A 16,691-nucleotide genomic window follows, 5' to 3' on the forward strand; every position below is an offset into this window, starting at 1 on the left:
GCTGCTTCCTCTCCCAGGGCCTCTGCAATGGGGGAGGCTGAACTAAATCCGAGACTTCAATTTGAGAAGGGTCAGAACCTTCTAGAAAACACCCTACCACAGACCTAAGACTCCACGTGAACAGAGTCTGGTAATGTGGATTTTAAAACACTATGATGGGCCAGGAGTCCCCAGCATTGAACTAAATGACACCTAAGGGTCCCAGAGCCTAGGATCCAAGGACAGGACATCCTGTAATTTAACTCTTCTCATTAACAACTCTTCCACCCACTGCAGGACAGCCTCTAGAGTCAGGTCCAGCAGCGTTCAAACCCCAACTCTGGCACATGGTGAGTCATTTAACATTTTCTGAGCCTCAGTTTCTTCATCTCTAAAAGAGACACACCTTACAGAGTTGGAATGAAAGTTAAACGATGGAATATATATGTAGGGCCTGACAGAAGAGAAACAAAAACTAGAATTGTATTACTATTATCATTTTACTCTAGCCTAAAGCCGCATGTTTTTATTAGATGGTTTTCGGGCTTTGTTTGATTTTGTGACAACCTACTCCCTGCTCCCAAGTGTTTTTAAGACATAATGAAATGAAGTGAAATGAAATAAATTTTGCTTGAAGGATGTCTTTAAGAATGTGTAGTGTATCTCTGATAACCAAAGCTTCAGAATACTCCAGTTTCTGTAGCTACATAACAAATTACTTCAAAACATTTTATTTTGCTCATGAATTTGTGGATCAGGAAATTGAGAGGGGCTCATCCTCTAGGTAGTTCCCACTTAGCATCTCTCATGTGGGCACAGTCAATGGCTATCCACTGACCAGGCTGTTAGCTGGAACCCCTGCTGTTGTTTTTTGTATAACAGGACACAGTCTCTCCCCTCTTACCTCAACTTCCTATTCTGGGGGTGGGGAGAATCAGTGACACTGGAGATGACTAGTTGCTGTATTATGGATTTGAGTTTCATTTGGCTATAAAACAATCTTGTTGGGAGAAGTGGGGGGAGAGAACCTCTTCCCACACACGCATTGAGACAGATCCCAACTGGTCAATGATCTTGTTTGTAAGAAAGAGATTCTGTTGGTTGACTGCCTAAAGAGAAAGGTGATTGGCCTTCGGATCATACCAATTTAGCTAGCGTTGCTAACCAACTGTTGCAAGCTCTGAAAATAAAAGATCTCGAACCCCACCCCTCCACCCGTAGAAAAACCCTTCCTCTCCAGCACTGTGGTCTCAGGGTGGTCAGAATTATTCATAGCTACTGGCTTCCGCCACAGCAGGTATCCCAGGAGAACAAGGCAGAAGCTCAATGGCTTTTTCCAACCTAGTCTCAGAAGTTGTGTAGTGTCATCTCCAGTCAGAAGTGAATCCTAAGGTCAGTCTGGATTCCAGGGAGGGGAAATGACTCCACCCATTGACTGGGGTGTGGCAAGTTCTTACTATAGAAAAGCAGATGAATGAGGGATATGGCTGCAGCCACCTCTGAAATATACTCTGCCACCCACAGGGTGCTACTGACACTGTGATGGCCACACACTCCCACTCTGTAAGACCCCAGAACCTTGACTCCTATTTCTTCTCACACAGCCGGCCACAGGGCAATGGGACCAGGTACACCACAGAGCACCTTCCTTCCTCGTCTTGTTTGTCTTTCAGGTTTTATTATCCTCCTGGCAATTTTTCTAAAGCCTGGTGCACCCAGCATTTTGCACAATCCCTCACTCCACCCTGAGTAGCTGCAGCCAGAACCCATCTATCAAGCAAATTATATCCTCTGGGAGCAGCAGTACTAAGAAAGATCGATGTCCCTTCTCCAGCCATGCTTCAGCCACTGGCGTCTGTCTCAAAGAACGCAGACAGTGGAGCTAATATGCAGAGGACCAAGGTCTTAATAAAGCTTAAGGATCTTAACAGGGACAGAGGAGGGCACATAGTGGAATGGAAAGTCCTGGAGAGGTTAAAGGTGTTCCCAAGAGAGAACATGCCCAGGCCTGGAAACATCCTTCCACAAGCTCTTTGGAAGTGGTTTCGAATCCAAGAAATGCGATCCCTGCTTCTAGGGAAGGTGTGAAGGCATGGTCTCCAGCAGTGTGTTACACTGGCGGTTCCCAAACTTTAATGTGTCCAGGGATCACTGGGAGGCTTGTGACTGCAGATACAGAGACAGCAGGTTCAGAAAAGACCTTAGAGCTAGCATTTCCAGCAAGCTCCTGGGGGTGCCATGCTGCCGATTTGTAGATCAAACCTTGAGTCACAAGGGTCCAGGGCAGCAGCATCTTGTGGGATCTTGTTAAAAATGCAGAATCTCCAGCCCCACCCCAGACCCAGTAGATCAGAGTCTGCATTTAACATGATCCCCAGATAATCTTCTCCATGACTGTGGTAGAAGGTGGGTCACATCCATGTGTTACATTGGTACAAAAGTAATTGCAGTTGTTGCCTTTTTTTTTTAAAGCATAGCAAAAACCCCAATTGCCTATGCACCAACCCAGTACAATCTAAATCTAAACGCACCTCACAAAGCCATTAAAATCATCTCAAGCACCACTTGTGTCATGGGGGGAGAAAAAAAATGTAGAAAACAAAATGAAAACTCAAAGGCACCGAAACCTGAAGCCATTCAGTGTAGAGGACTATAGCCCGGCCAGCCTTAGTAGCTCACAAGTGTCAGTATATTCCTGGCCAGCGTAATTACGGACGTCCTTGAGTTTTTTAAGAAAAAGTTAAAGAAATTGCAACAACTCTTTGACCACTAGAAGGTGGGTAAAACCATTTAGTTTACTTTTATTTCCAATAAATACAGAAATAAAGCCCAGAAGGCTCTGACAGATCCAAGGATGCAGAAGTCCTTTGGGGATGAGGGTCAGGCCTGTTGTTCTCACTGTGAAGGCCTTTCCCCTTCTCTGCAAAGCCTTCATTAAGAATAGAAGAGCTTTTGGGAGGCCAAGGCAGGTGGATCACATGAGGCAAAGAGTTCAAGACAAGCCTGGCCAACATGGCGAAACCCTTTCTCTACTAAAAACAAAAAATTAGCCGGGTGTAGTGGTGCGTGCCTGTAATCCCAGCTACTTGGAAGGCTGAGGCAAGAGAATTGCTTGAACCCAGGAGGTGGAGGTTGCAATGAGCCAAGATCATGCCACTGCACTCCAGCCTGGGTGACAGAGTGAGACTCCATCTCAAAAAAAAAAAAAAAGAATAGAAGAGCTCGTGTGTCCGTGTACATAACTCGGGGCCCTCTGTACTCAAATCATGTGGATAATCACACTAGTTATCCATTGCATCTCACAATATGTTTAAGAGTAGAGTAAGGCTCCTAAAACTTCATCAGGTTTGATGACCAAAAATAAACAGCCCTACGAACTCTAACAGATTACAAGGTAGCATTTATGAATCATTTCAAAGGAAAAATGCTATTTAATGAGACCGTATAGGTGTGAATGCAATATTTTCTTCATTGTTATCAATAAACTCTAGTTCAGCAGCCGTGCCAGTCTAACCTCAAAATCACAGACTTCCCCCATTACAAGCATTGATGAATTGTTAACTATTGTCAACATCATTTCACTTAATAGGGATTCAAACTAAAAATAAAATGTCTAGACTGTGCAGGTCAAATGTTACTACATTGAAAAGCAAAGTTACTACCAAAGTAAACATATTATTTTCTTTAATGATAATTTTAACTGCCCAAAGTCAGGTAAATTGTTGTTGGATTTTAATCCAAGACATACTTCTATTTCTTTGCTGTTTAAATTGGACAGTTATCTTTTTTTTTTTTCTTTTTTGAGATGGAGTCTCGCTCTGTCGCCCAGGCTGGAGTGTGGTGCTGCCATCTCGGCTCTCTGCAAGCTCCGCCTCCCAGGTTCATGCCATTCTCCTGCGTCAGCCTCCTGAGTGGCTGGGACTACAGGCACCCGCCACCACACCTGGCTAATTTTTTGTATTTGTAGTAGAGACAGGGTTTCACCATGTTAGCTAGGATGGTCTTGATCTCCTGACCTCATTATCCGCCTGCCTCGGCCTCCCAAAGTGCCGGGATTACAGGCGTGAGCCACTGCACCCAGCTGGATAGTTATCTTAATCTATTTGTATCTTAATTTCTCCTGGGCAAAGTGGGGGCAGTTTTACATATTTTCTCCTTAATTTTCTCATGATATAGTTTGAAGACCTTAAAACACATTCACTCAGTACCATAAGACAGGACAAGAAAAAAAAATTCATGACGAAAATTCAAAGATGTAATTCTAACTTTATGCCAAGCAATTTTCTCTTGTGCATTGTTCATGTGTGGTTCAGATGTTTAAAGGGGATAGAGCTTATAATTACATATACATACACACAAAATGCACATACACATACCCCACACACATAAACACACACGTGTGTGCACACACATACACACTGCCTGAAATTAAGTGAGTGGAAGGCAAACAAAAGGATGCAATTATTTAAGATGCAGGGAGAATCCACTAAAATTAACCAAAATGGAAAAGAGGTAAAGGAGGATCTGACATTGACTAAGAATGAAAAGCAAGAAGAAAACTGAAGTCGGAGTGATCTGAAAGCAAAATATAACAGAAAACCACACACCTTTCCCCTTTAAGCAAACCGTGGCTGCCAGTGGCTCTTTCACTGCTAAATCACAAAAGCACCACCTACTACCTTTTTTTGGTCACCTGAATCTTCACCTACAAGCAGCAGATGCAATTCCAGAGGCACACGTGGCATCACTGGGGGCTCTCCAGACCTTTAACCGGCTTGGCATCAAATTAGAATATGGTCCTGCCCCTAGGAGGATCCCCAGACTAGGGCTAGATAGGGCAGCATCTAGACTCATGACAGATAAGAACTACACTCACATATGCTCACCTGCACACACACACACACACACACATACACACACACATTCTCTCTCTCTCTCTCTCTCTCTCTCCCCCCGCTCTTCCTCTCTCTCTCTCTCTCTCTCTCTCTCTCTCTCTGTCTGTCTCATTCCCATGCTCTTGTTAGTTAATTCTGTTTCCATAGCTCAATATGACTTAAGGACCCAGGATACGTATCTTGTTACACAGAAAGGCCACAGGAGGGGACAGAGAGTGGACTATCATCTTTGCCAAAGTTTTCTTCATTCAACAAATATTTACTGAGTGTCCATGATGTGCCAAGTACTGTCCTACAACACTGGTGAATACAAATATAGTCCCAACTCTTATGGAGATTACAGATTGTAAAATCTGGGTCACAACAGATCGTGGAATTGGGTGTTGAGGTTTTTCCTTGTACACATCAGAACACATAAGCTTGCCACTGCACTCTACTTTAAGAAGATGTCTAGATTGGAGTGCCCCAGTAGTTGGTCTCATGACATAGCCTCCCACCCAGAGCCACCTGTGAGGACTCTGGTCCTCTAGGGATGTTCCAGGGTATGTATCTATCACAGTCCACATGTCAAATGTGGCAACAGGTGCAGCCCAAAGTTGGGAATCCAAAGGAATGGCTGATATTGACATCACATCAGCAGAAACAGCAAGTCCATGAGAAGGGACAGTGATGACACTGTCCCCCGGGCCTCTTCTAATTCAAAGTCAAGTGTCCAAAGCCCCAGAGGATCCCTATAAGCTTCTAAAAGATTTCATGGATTTGCCAATGCCCTTAGCCCATGTGCCTGAATGACAGGCCTTTTTCAAGATAGGTTAAAACTCCAGGGGGCTTTAAAGTCAAGTACTAGGATGACAGACCTCACCATCCTTTTCCCCAACTATAAATAACACAAGATTATACTGAAATATAAACCCAATCAGATCATTAGACTTAGTCCAAATCCCTGCTTTGGTGTTTGCTGTCAGGGTGGCTTGAAAAAAGTCACTTGACCTCTCTGAAGCTACATATCTTCCTCCTGTCCCCCAAGATGCTGCCATACCTTCCAAGGCCATTGTGAACATTCTGTTCAGTAATAAGTTAGGGTCCAGCACAGCACCTAGAGCACCAAAAGCCTCCATAAACGGTGACTGTTTCTCTTACACATGTGAATATGCTGGGTGTGAGAAGGCTGCCCCACCTTCTTTAAGCCCCACCTGAGGGTAGTGAGGTTGTGTGTTGGGGAAAGGGAGCAGATAGAAGAATGGCAACGAAAGTCTGCATCATTTGGTCATTCTATGAGCAAACAATGGCCCAGAAAGTCACTTTCAACAATTGAGATCCAAAGAAAAAATATAATAACACTTGAAGACACATGATAAACAAAAAAACATTTTCCAGGTGAGAGTCGAAAGGAAAGCATGTTTCCTTATTGCACTATTGACTTTTCCTCCCTAGTCAGCCTCTCTCGGCCAACAGGAAAAAGCTCTTATAAACAGGCATCAGATGTGGTCAGCAGAACAAGCAGGCCACTCCACTCTAGGCAGGAAAGGAGGCATATCAGGTTACTCATTAGTCCTGGGAACAAGGGGTGGGTGTGGTTATAGGGAGAACATGTTGCTGGATTATCTCTGTGAGCCTGTGGGCCAGCAAACTGCCCTCAGACAGGTCTTTACTGTGAATTGGAGTAGTTGGCTATCCCCCAAAACAAAGTTAACAATTAGAATAATAATCATAGTTAGTTATGATATTACAGACATCTTATGCCAAGCCTTTCACTTGCTGCTTTCCAACAGGACTTCATCCTCATAAGAACCCTATAAGGCAGGAATTACCATTATTCCTGTTTTAGAAATGAGGGCACTGAAGCTACAAGATGTCAGATGTCTTGCCTACGTCTATATGGCACAGGGTGCACTATTCCTCCGTACATGCACTGGACTTTTAAGGAAATCAAGCAACACAGTCATACACAATACACACACACAACACACACATATATGCTTTCCCCACCAGCTCGGTGTTATCTGCAATTATTTTAATAAGACACAGACTTTTCCCCAATTAGAGATATAGAGATGTGACCTTACTCGGGAACTGCAACATGTCGATCTCTAGTCTCAGTGTGGACGACTGAGATCAGATTTTTGCAGAGCAAAGTTTGATGTTTGTTGGAAAGAAGGGAAAGAAAGAATGCACAGGGAAGGAGGTGGAAAAAGAAATGAAGACCCCAAGAAGTTGTTCCCACCAACTCTCTTGTACCTATAATCCAAAGAGGGGCTTCCTTTACAGCAGCTGATTTAATCAAATAATCCACCACTCGCCTGGATGAGGAAGAATGGCATGCAGAGACCAGCCTGGACCAGACCAGGAACAGCTCCCGGAATTACCACCCTCTCTTGGAGATGGTTCTTCTTGCTCTGTGATAAGTCTCCCAACAGATGCAAAGACTGAGGCTTAGCAAGCATAAATGCAAACCCAAGGCAGAGCCAGGATTCATGTCCTCGTGCCCTCACTCTAAATCTCATGCCCTTTTCAACTGTGAGGGCACAGATTCTGCAGGCAGCTCTCCTGGGTTGGATTTTGATTCTTTCCTTACCAGCCACGTGACCTTGGGCAAGGTGCTTCACCTCTCAGGCCTCAGTTGCCTCATCTCTGAAGTGATGCTGATAATAGCGCCTATCTCAGAGGGCTGGTGTAAGGATTAAATGAATTAGTTCATATGAAGTGCTTAGGAGGACAGGAGGATGAGTACACATAGTGAATGAATAATGAAGGTGTTAAATTTGAGCAGTGTAAAGTCTAAAATTGAGGCCCAACATTATGTCTTGTTTTGACACCTGAAACAAAAATGGATTCAAATGTCCTAACCACAAGTTCCCCTCCCTACTCTGCTTTCACAAATAAGGTCTTGTAGCCAAATAACCTTTCTTATTGACATGACCAGGCACAGTTTCTGCTTATCTCTGAATAGTGAGTCTCAGCTTCCTGCTAGCTTGTGGAATTATTCAATAAGTCAATTACATCCTCCTGCCATTACCAGGGACCACCCCACCCTCCTGATACACTACAAAGCCTGCCTCCCATAGTCCCTGGCTGTTCACTCTGTTCCTTGTGTCTCTGCATGGTGTGCAGTGTACTCCTCCCCTGGGCTGTGAGTATATGTGAGGAATAAGCTGCCGTTGATCTCATCTGCCCAGTGTTGAGTGTCATGTATGACCGTCCTCATAACCCTAGGGCAGGAATCCCTCCCTCGACAAAAAGGTGTATAGGAGACAATGAAAACATGTACTCTACTGCTGTACCCTCCTAAACACACTGGGGTGGGATGGGTGTGGATTGGTGAGTGGAGAGTGTGGAAATGTGTGGCCCAAGCCTGGAGATGTCATCCATCTATCCAGCTCCTAGGGCACGGAAGGCAGCGGCACTGGCAGAGAGAGGACCAGAACAGGCCGTGCGGGTGAAGCAAAGCTCCCAATGCAAAGCCTCTGCCTGCTCATGCCAACTCTTCTTCAGCTTAGAAAAATGACTCTAACTTGCATTCTTTACCTGTGGCCCCTGACACTGGAACCACTGACCCTTTCTTCTGTGCCCCCAACACAAGGAGACAGGAAGGCCATGGCAACCCACTGAGCATTCTTCCCAAACATGCATACTCTGGATCTCATCAAACCCTTAGACCCAACAGGGGAAGAGGAACAAGTCAAACACCCTCAATGAACAATTAGGTGAACCCAGGAATAAAGCTAGAATAAAGCTAAATGTTCCAGATTACAAGAGCCTAAAGAGACAAAACAACCAAAAATGAAACATATGTGCTCTGACTAAATCTTGGGTCAAAACAACCCAAAAGCTATTAAAAAGAAACATTGGGGATGATTGGAGAAATTGTGGGATTAAAGAATGAATTAGATTTTAGGTGACAGGAAGTATACTAATTTTCTTCAGTGCAGTAATGACATGGGTATGTGGAAGAATGCCTTCTTTGTAGGAGAAGCAGCTGAAACATTTAGGGGGGTTTAGGAGCCTCACGTATCAGTAGTTACTTTCAGGTAGTTCAGAAAAATGCATATATAAACAATAAATAGAGATATCCAACCAATATGATTACATGTTAACAATTGCTAAATCTAGGTAGAGTATATAGGGGATCATTCTACTCTTTCAACCTTTCTAAATATTTGGAATTTTTCAGGATAAAAATGTTGGCATAGAAAGGTCCAGAAGCAGGACCTCAAAAGTGGGGACATAGCAAGGAAGACGGTGTTGCTCTGAAAGTACAACAGCTGGCAGCCAGAGCTGCGGAGTTGAAAACCCTGCATGCTGCCCTTGCCTCTTACTCATGGTGTGACTTGGGCAAGGTATATGTCCTCTCTGAGCCCTCTTCTGTAAATGGAGATAACTGCCACTACCTCAGCGGCTGTGGGGAGGAGTAAGCAGTGAGGTAATACAGAATGGACGTGAAGAGCCAGGCTGTTCTGTGCTTATATACCTTCGCTTCCTGCCGGAGTTGTCTTCAGCAGCAACAGGGTATTCAAAACCACTTCTGCCTCATAATAAAAACAGCAAAACACATTCAAACATGCCTGCTATGGGGCATGGTGTAAACGTAAGCATATGTGGCAGCAACACAGTGTGCAGAAACCACATGTATCACCCCAGAAGTCCAAATATTTAGTGTAACTACTTTCAAACATTTCTACAGAGGGTGCCTTTCCTTTGGGAGTAAACAACAGAAGACTGAAAATGTCTTCATTGTCTGAACACAAACAGAAAATCCTGGTCCACAGAAACCTGGGTGCAGCGGCTGACAGAGCAGGATCCAGTCGAGGCCTCATAACCTGGGTCAAGCAGTTAAGTTGCCCTGCTCATCTGAAAAATGGGCAGAGCACACTGCTAGGAGGTGGTGAAGATTTGAGATAATTGTCAAGATCTCACAAGAGGCACTCAGCAACTGGCATTAATAGTAATACTAATTACCAAAACATTCTAAATGAAAAACAAATGGTTTCCAAAAGCTTGTATACCAAATATGTGTGGACCTTATTTGGATCCTGATTCAAAGAAATTATGATTAATTTCATCAGGTATTACAATAGTAATGGGAGATCACTTGGGTATTTTTGTTTGCTTGTAAGTTTTTTGTTGTGGTTCTTATAGATTAAAATTCCATATCAAAGTGTTTACAGACAGGATGCCATATCCAGGATCTGCTTTAATAGACTTCACCAAAAAAGGGAGAAAGGGAAGCAGATAAAACAAAAGTGCTGATAATTAGTGGAGGGTATTTAAAAATTTTCACATCAAAAAGTTCCGTAAAACAACTGTGCCCATTGGCCATTGAGATGCTACAAAATTAGGTGTTTTATCAACTAAAGCAACAGCCTATTATTGGGAAATGTTTAGCTTCATCTAGATTTCAGTGAAGACAATGGGAAGAGTACTGAGAAAAATTACAAAGTAAAAGGAAGGGCAGGATAAGAAATATCAGAAACAGAAGGAAAGAGAAGCTGGAAAGAGGTTGGGTCAATCACAAAATGAGCCACTTTCAAAAGCCTCAGGTTAAAGATGCTGGGAGCCCTCTCCCTGGCTCAGATGTGGCCCTGCATGCCTCCAAAAGCAGCTGCTTAATAACTTTGAGCGATGAGGTACTGGTGAAAGTGAGCATCACAGTGGCAGGTGACTTGAGGCAGAACCAGACCAGTGAGGTTATGACTCAGGGAAACCTGCAGAATTCACCTCCTACTGGCTTCCTGGGCATCCCAGAGCCCAGATCCGCCTTAGCACAAGCCAGGTCCCCTCACCCAGCAGGGCCAGCAGCCCAGAGACCTCCAGAATTCATCTCCTCTCTTGGCCAAATAAATTTCCCAATGGGAAATGATGTTTGGTGCACGGACCACTTGGCTGTACCTGAGCCACAGGCAAATGAAGACACATGGAAAGACATAGAAAGACATACCTAGCAAAGGAGGGACAAGGGGAGAGTGTATATTTCCTTGCTATGAGATCTCAGTCTCCAACTAATCTTTAACTCTAAAATACCTAGTAAAGTGTTCATTCCCAGATTAAATAGGAGTGTTTAGGAACTTAGCCAGAGCCTAAAGCACTCTGGGACAGTCTATGCATACCCTGCACCAGGACACAACAAGACTCTAGGATATGACCCTGAGCAGAGATAGGGGCTCAAGGACAGGAAAGAATGCTACTCATCACTCAGGAGAAAACAGTGAAAAATAGAAGTTAGTCTGAAGGTGCTTTTGAGCTGCCATTTTCATTAAAACACAATATACAGAGAGCACGTTTTCCTAAATACGGCCTGAGAGGTGTCTTTAAGATTTTCCATCCTTGTAATGTCATCTGAATTCCTCTGGCTCCAGCGAGCAGCAGCACAGGTGGCATCAGGCCTTTCTGCTGCTCCCTCGAGATCTCGCCCGAGTCCTTGGCAGAAATCAGCACAATCCTTACCTGACACCCCTGACCATTTCTCTGACCTACTGTTCCCCCATGGAGGAACAAGGCTGTGTTCTAGAATGGTCTGGCAGGTGAGAGGAATCAGATGTGTAAGATGAAACAGCCACAAATACAGTCCATGATTAGAGGAGAGGCTGAGGGCAGGCATCCAGGACAGGGTTGCAAACACATGAGCATTCAATGAGGCTCTGGAATGCAGCTTCCCGCAGCATGTTCACCCGCTCGGTGGTTGAGCTCTGGAGAACGCGGGAGCTTCCTTCCACCCTGAGGAATGGTAGGGGCTGTGGTTTTTAAGCAGAGAAGGAGCCCTCATTTTTGCCCCAAAAGTTTTTGCTCATGGTGGATATCGGTAGATGTTTTCATGGCCACCTGTACTGCAAACTCTGAACTTCTCAATTCAAATGCAAATGCAGGCATCTCACCCACGTGGCCTATAGAACTGGTCTTGACTTTGGACACCTGGAGACATCTCCAAGGTGGTGTCTCTGTCCCCACCAGCGGCCACTGCCTGAGTCAAGGACCAGGAATGGCTGCCCGTTTGGTACAACTGGGCTTTATGACTGAGGGTGAGCTGCTCACTTTGAGTCTCCCGCAGAAGAGGATAGAGGATAACCAGGTCATCATCATCATCATTACTACTGCAAAGATTCAGTGCCCCCAGGCAGAATGGAGGGGTCACAGCAGAACACCAGCTCCACGAGGGCAGCAAGCATTCTTGTGTGCTTGTGATCTGAGCTGTATCCCCAACACTTAGAATAGTGCCTGGCATGCAGTAGGTGCTCAATAAATATTTGTTAAATCAATGACTGAACAAATAAATCCATGTCAGCTGTTCCAATAAAGACCCAAGCCTCTGCCACATGGAATCTTTAATCGGAAGCTGGCAGCTGGCAGCCTGAACTAATTGCAGCCTGCTGCATATTTGGTTTGAGCCACTCCATGTTAAAAAAAATTTTTTTTTTTAAATGTAACTCATGGCCAATATTTTAAAAACAGGAGCTCTTACATTACCATCTGAATTTCTGGCTTCTGATGAAGCATTTGATCTGGCAACCTTGAGTCTGCATCTCCCCGTGGCAGCACTCAGTCCAAAAAACTAAGAAGCAGCTGCCCACTTTGGACAAGGCAAATGCTCACCCCAAGGTCTTCCCCATCCAGACTGCCACACCCATGTGTTTGTGGCCCACTCCTACCCCAGTTGTGCAGTGTGACCCTGTGCTCACACCACCTCTCACGGCTGCTCAGACTGGCTGCTAGCTAGTCTGGGGAGTGGTGGGTATTTAACAGTCACCAGGGCCCCTCAGTCCCACTCTCTGAAGTCTGCTCCCCTGTGAACAAATGCATGTCTATTCTCAGGGAGCCTGGCCTTTGCTGGGTACTCATTCGCCAAGTGGTTCATTAAGACGAAGTGGTCCACAGCATTTGTGTGGTCAGAGTGTCCCTGTCCACCACCACTATCACCACCAATTCTCCAATGAAAGATCAACTTGCAGACCTTGCATTCTTCATCATCTATCCCAGCTGATGGAGCTATATCAGCCCTGCTGCACTCACTGAGAACTGGGTTTGATACATCACAGACTGCCTGAACTGCTCCTTATTCATGCAGTACATGAGACGTCATCTTCAGAGGCACCTAGAGGGAGAAAAGGAAGTAGGGAGGCAGGGAAGGATCAGGTGATCAATTTACTGAGTGCTTCCTACTTGCCAGGAAGCTGCTAGACACTTCTTACATCTTGTCTCAGTCCTTACAAGTGAAAAGTAGGCACTGTTATCTCCATTTTCCAGAGAGGGAAGCTGAGTCTCAAAGAGGTTTCTTGCCCTGCCCAAAGTCATTCCACTAACAAGCATCAAAACTGGAACTTAGACTTCTAACAACAATCCTGGGCTATTTCCATTAAAACCATTTTTGAAAATGTGGGGCAAGAGCACACTGAGGTGGGGGTGGGACGATGGGTGGGCTGAAGACAACAGCTTGACTCGGTGTGTGGTGGGAGGACCCAGAGCCTGCCCAAGTAGTGTGGGATACAAGCTGGAGCTAGTTAGCAGCATGTTGGACTAGAGATCAAAATAACTAACTAGCAGTGACTCGACCACTGATTACAACTGTAGGAGCCTCTTGCCCCTCAATGTTGCTACTTCTTTGTTGGTAAAATGGAAATTCATCCACCTACTCTTCTTTCATGTATTTGCAGTATGGCAAGATAGTTAAATGAAATGAAAAGCATGAATTCTGAAATATGCTTCCTAGGATTTGACCTTAGCCAATCACTTTACTTCTGTGTGCCTCACTTTCCTCACCTGTAAAAGGCTTATTATACATGCAATGACTGGCACATAGTAAGCAGGTTTAATAAATGTTAGCTTTCAGTCATCATTCATTCATTCATTCACTCACTCATTCATTCAGCACATATTGACATTCCACCCACATGGCAGAACTGTTTTAGGGCTTCAAATAAGATAATAAATGTGAAAATGCTTTATAAACCACTCAAGGGGGGCTGGCATTGACTCTGGGCTCCTGGCACTGCCCTTCTGTTCTTTGATCACTCTCCCTGCTCATTCTTTTCCCCAAGCTCCTCTTCCCTCCATCCACGCCCTTCCTGAATAATGTCATCCTACAAGGCCATCTAGGGATATGGTCCTTCTCCAGTGGGGACCACATCTGCTCTCAGGGAGCCCCTGACTTCTGGAGCCTTTTCTCATCATGGTCTCCATCCCTTAGTTCCCCTGCCATCTCCTGTCTTGGATTTCCAGGTGCCTCTGGGTTGAGAGCTTTGGGTTTCCTGCTGGCATGGGAAACGGTCAAGGACCAGGTAAGAAGCAGCCACCAACTCTGGAAGCCAGGACATTCACGTTCTATTCTTGGCTTAGCTGCTAAAACAATCTGAGTAAATCATTTACAGTTCTCTCTCTTTCTCTGTTCCTCATTTTTCTCATTAAGGAACTGGACTAGATGACTTTAGAGTTTTTTTTCTGTCCAAATGCTATGAATCTCCCTCCCAAACAATGGAGAAACCAAAAGTTTCAGCACCCCTTCTATATTCCAGGTGCTGAATTATACACTTAACATTCATTATTTCATTCACACTTACCATGACCCTATAAGGTTATCTTGTCTATTAAAAAACTGATTTAAAGGTCAAGTAATACTGATAAAAGGAAGCTAATAGTAAGCTGAGAAATAAATGAAACGTTGCTTCTCTGACTTAAATGATTTCCCAAAGTCCTTTAACTTGTGATTTTGTAAGTGGCATCAACATGTCTTAAAATGAATCAGTTATCTGTGCAATTGACAATGTTACCAATCAGAACGATCCCACTGTAAAATACCAAAGGTTCACCTAAATCACTACACACCACATCAGCGGAAGAGCTGCCCTCCCGCCTGGATGTGTAATAGCTTTGTTTAAAAGCGTAACAATAAAACTCCCTATTCTCACTGAAATACAAAAATCCAGAGCAGAAGAGTTACTCTCACCATTCTGAATGTGTTGGCAGATCTGCTAGACTTATAAGGGAGACTTCTCTGGAACCTGCAGTTGTGATTGTAAGGTCTTAATTGGCTTTTGAGATTTTGCACAGCACAGCAAGTGTGGATAACAAGTTTGGGAAAGAGTGTAATCAAGTTAGTTTAGTTTATCCACTATCATCTGTCCCCTCTTCCCCCTTGTTATCTCATTCTGCAATTACTTGCATGGAAAATGTTTCTGTAATGGAGACAGTGAAGGAAAAGTCAGCAAACCCCTTCTGAATCCCACAGTAAGCAAGGACTCATGTCTGTCCATACACCTAGGACCCCTGCAGGAGGCAGCCCACGTGGGCTGACCTGAAGGTGGGCAAGGTAGGTAAGAGGTAAAAGCCCAGGGAGTCTCCGCTCCAAGGCTAACAAGCTCGTCACACCATGCATTCGCTTGGAAGCTAACTGTTACCAGACCCCAAGAGAGGACTTGTACCTGTCTGGTCAAGGAGTGGACACCACTGACCAACACCACATACATCCCAAAGGAAGCCAGTAAGCAACGGCAAAAACGTCTGTCGATGTTCTTTACTGACTCTGACACCTGAAACCACATTCTCCTCCCTATAGCAGTAGTAATTTAAAACAATAATATAATGTATAACAGCTGGCATTTATGTGTCACACGTAGTTCTGAGCAGTTTCAATGTATTCCACGTCTTTTCAACCTCACAACCACTATGAATGATGTACTAGTATTAAGCCCATTTTACAGCAGGTCAAACTGAGGCTTTCAGGCACCACACAGTATTAGTGCAGCCAAACTTCAGAGCCACACCTGAGTGACTCCAGAGCCCATGTTCATACTAGCTAATTGGTATTGCCTCATCTAGGGGACGGTGGACATGGAGGCGGAGGCAGGGCGAGTCCATGTCTCCCATCAAAAGCAGATCTTTCAAAGGAGCATTTGAGGAGGGAAAAAAAAAAAAAAACTTAAAAGAAGTAGGAGGAAAGCCTCTCACAGATGGAGGTTGATGGAGCTGTCCCGATTTAAGACTGTTGGCAACACTAGTAAGATTGATGGTGGGCATGATAAATCCACAGAAGCAGGCCCTGGCCTCAACCCGGACACCAGGTGCCACACTGCACGACTGTGGGATTGGCATCTGTGTTTCTAAATCTTGGTTTCTCCATGTATAAGATGAGAGGGCTGCTTGGCTGGTTTTCAAGCAGCATCCTTCATTCAGTTTTAGGGTTTGGGAGCTTCTAACTTGAGACCAGAGCAGAGCAAGAATATTGTGCAGCAGTGGGTGTCCCCCCCGGCTGCTTACTAGGCTCGATCATTGAGCTTTTAAAAACGTCACTGCCCCTGCCTCACCCTAGGCTAACTAATACAAATCTCAGGGCAGCCAGCGTGGGGCAGGCCTACTGTTGCAGTCACCTTACAAGGAGAGATGGGCAAGCAGCAACTCAGGAGGTGAACAGTTCACATCACTGTATTCTTTTTGCTTTTCTTGTTCTTTTCTTTTATTTCAATTTTCTTTTTGATTTTTGTCTCTACCTCACTTATTTCCCTGCTGAATGAATCAATAATGGTTCTTTTGTAAAAATCTGGCAAGAAATTCACAGTATCCAGCATCAAAAACCATGTGCATGTTTTGAGTTCCACTTAGGAACCCTTCTACTTAACAGGGATTCCCCTTCTGAAGGAGGTGCTACTTGGTGAGAGCTACAGCAGCAGGCAGTGTTCTTTCTGTATGGCTTGCCCTCACTTTAGGCTGGCCTGGGCTGGAAGTAGGTCTATAGGCCTTGGAGGCCACTCCTAGTGGGCCATATCAAGACTGGGGTTTGGGTATGGAAAAGAGAGACAAAGGGGTCCCCTCTAGTCCTAATGCAGAGGCTCAGCT

At 44.7% G+C, this 16,691-nt stretch overlaps 1 protein-coding gene across 10 annotated transcripts in view; it reads right to left on the reverse strand.

The window, feature by feature from the left end:
* PLPP4 (phospholipid phosphatase 4) overlaps nucleotides 1-16,691 on the reverse strand; it is a 135,509-nt gene that overhangs the window by 87,505 nt on the left and 31,313 nt on the right. For 2 of the 10 annotated variants that reach the window (XM_017944386.3, XM_017944385.3), the window contains exon 1: nucleotides 5,914-11,903. The exons of 5 other annotated variants lie outside the window; for them this stretch is intronic. The gene's annotated coding sequence lies outside the window, so the exon portion shown is untranslated. Of the gene's footprint in view, nucleotides 1-5,913; nucleotides 11,904-16,691 lie in introns of those variants that run through there. 3 more of the 10 variants (XM_017944384.3, XM_031652021.1, XM_031652020.1) reach the window with 3 other exon arrangements.

The sequence above is a fragment of the Papio anubis genome, chromosome 11 (genome assembly GCF_008728515.1).
Source record: "Papio anubis isolate 15944 chromosome 11, Panubis1.0, whole genome shotgun sequence".
Lineage (NCBI taxonomy): Eukaryota > Metazoa > Chordata > Mammalia > Primates > Cercopithecidae > Papio > Papio anubis.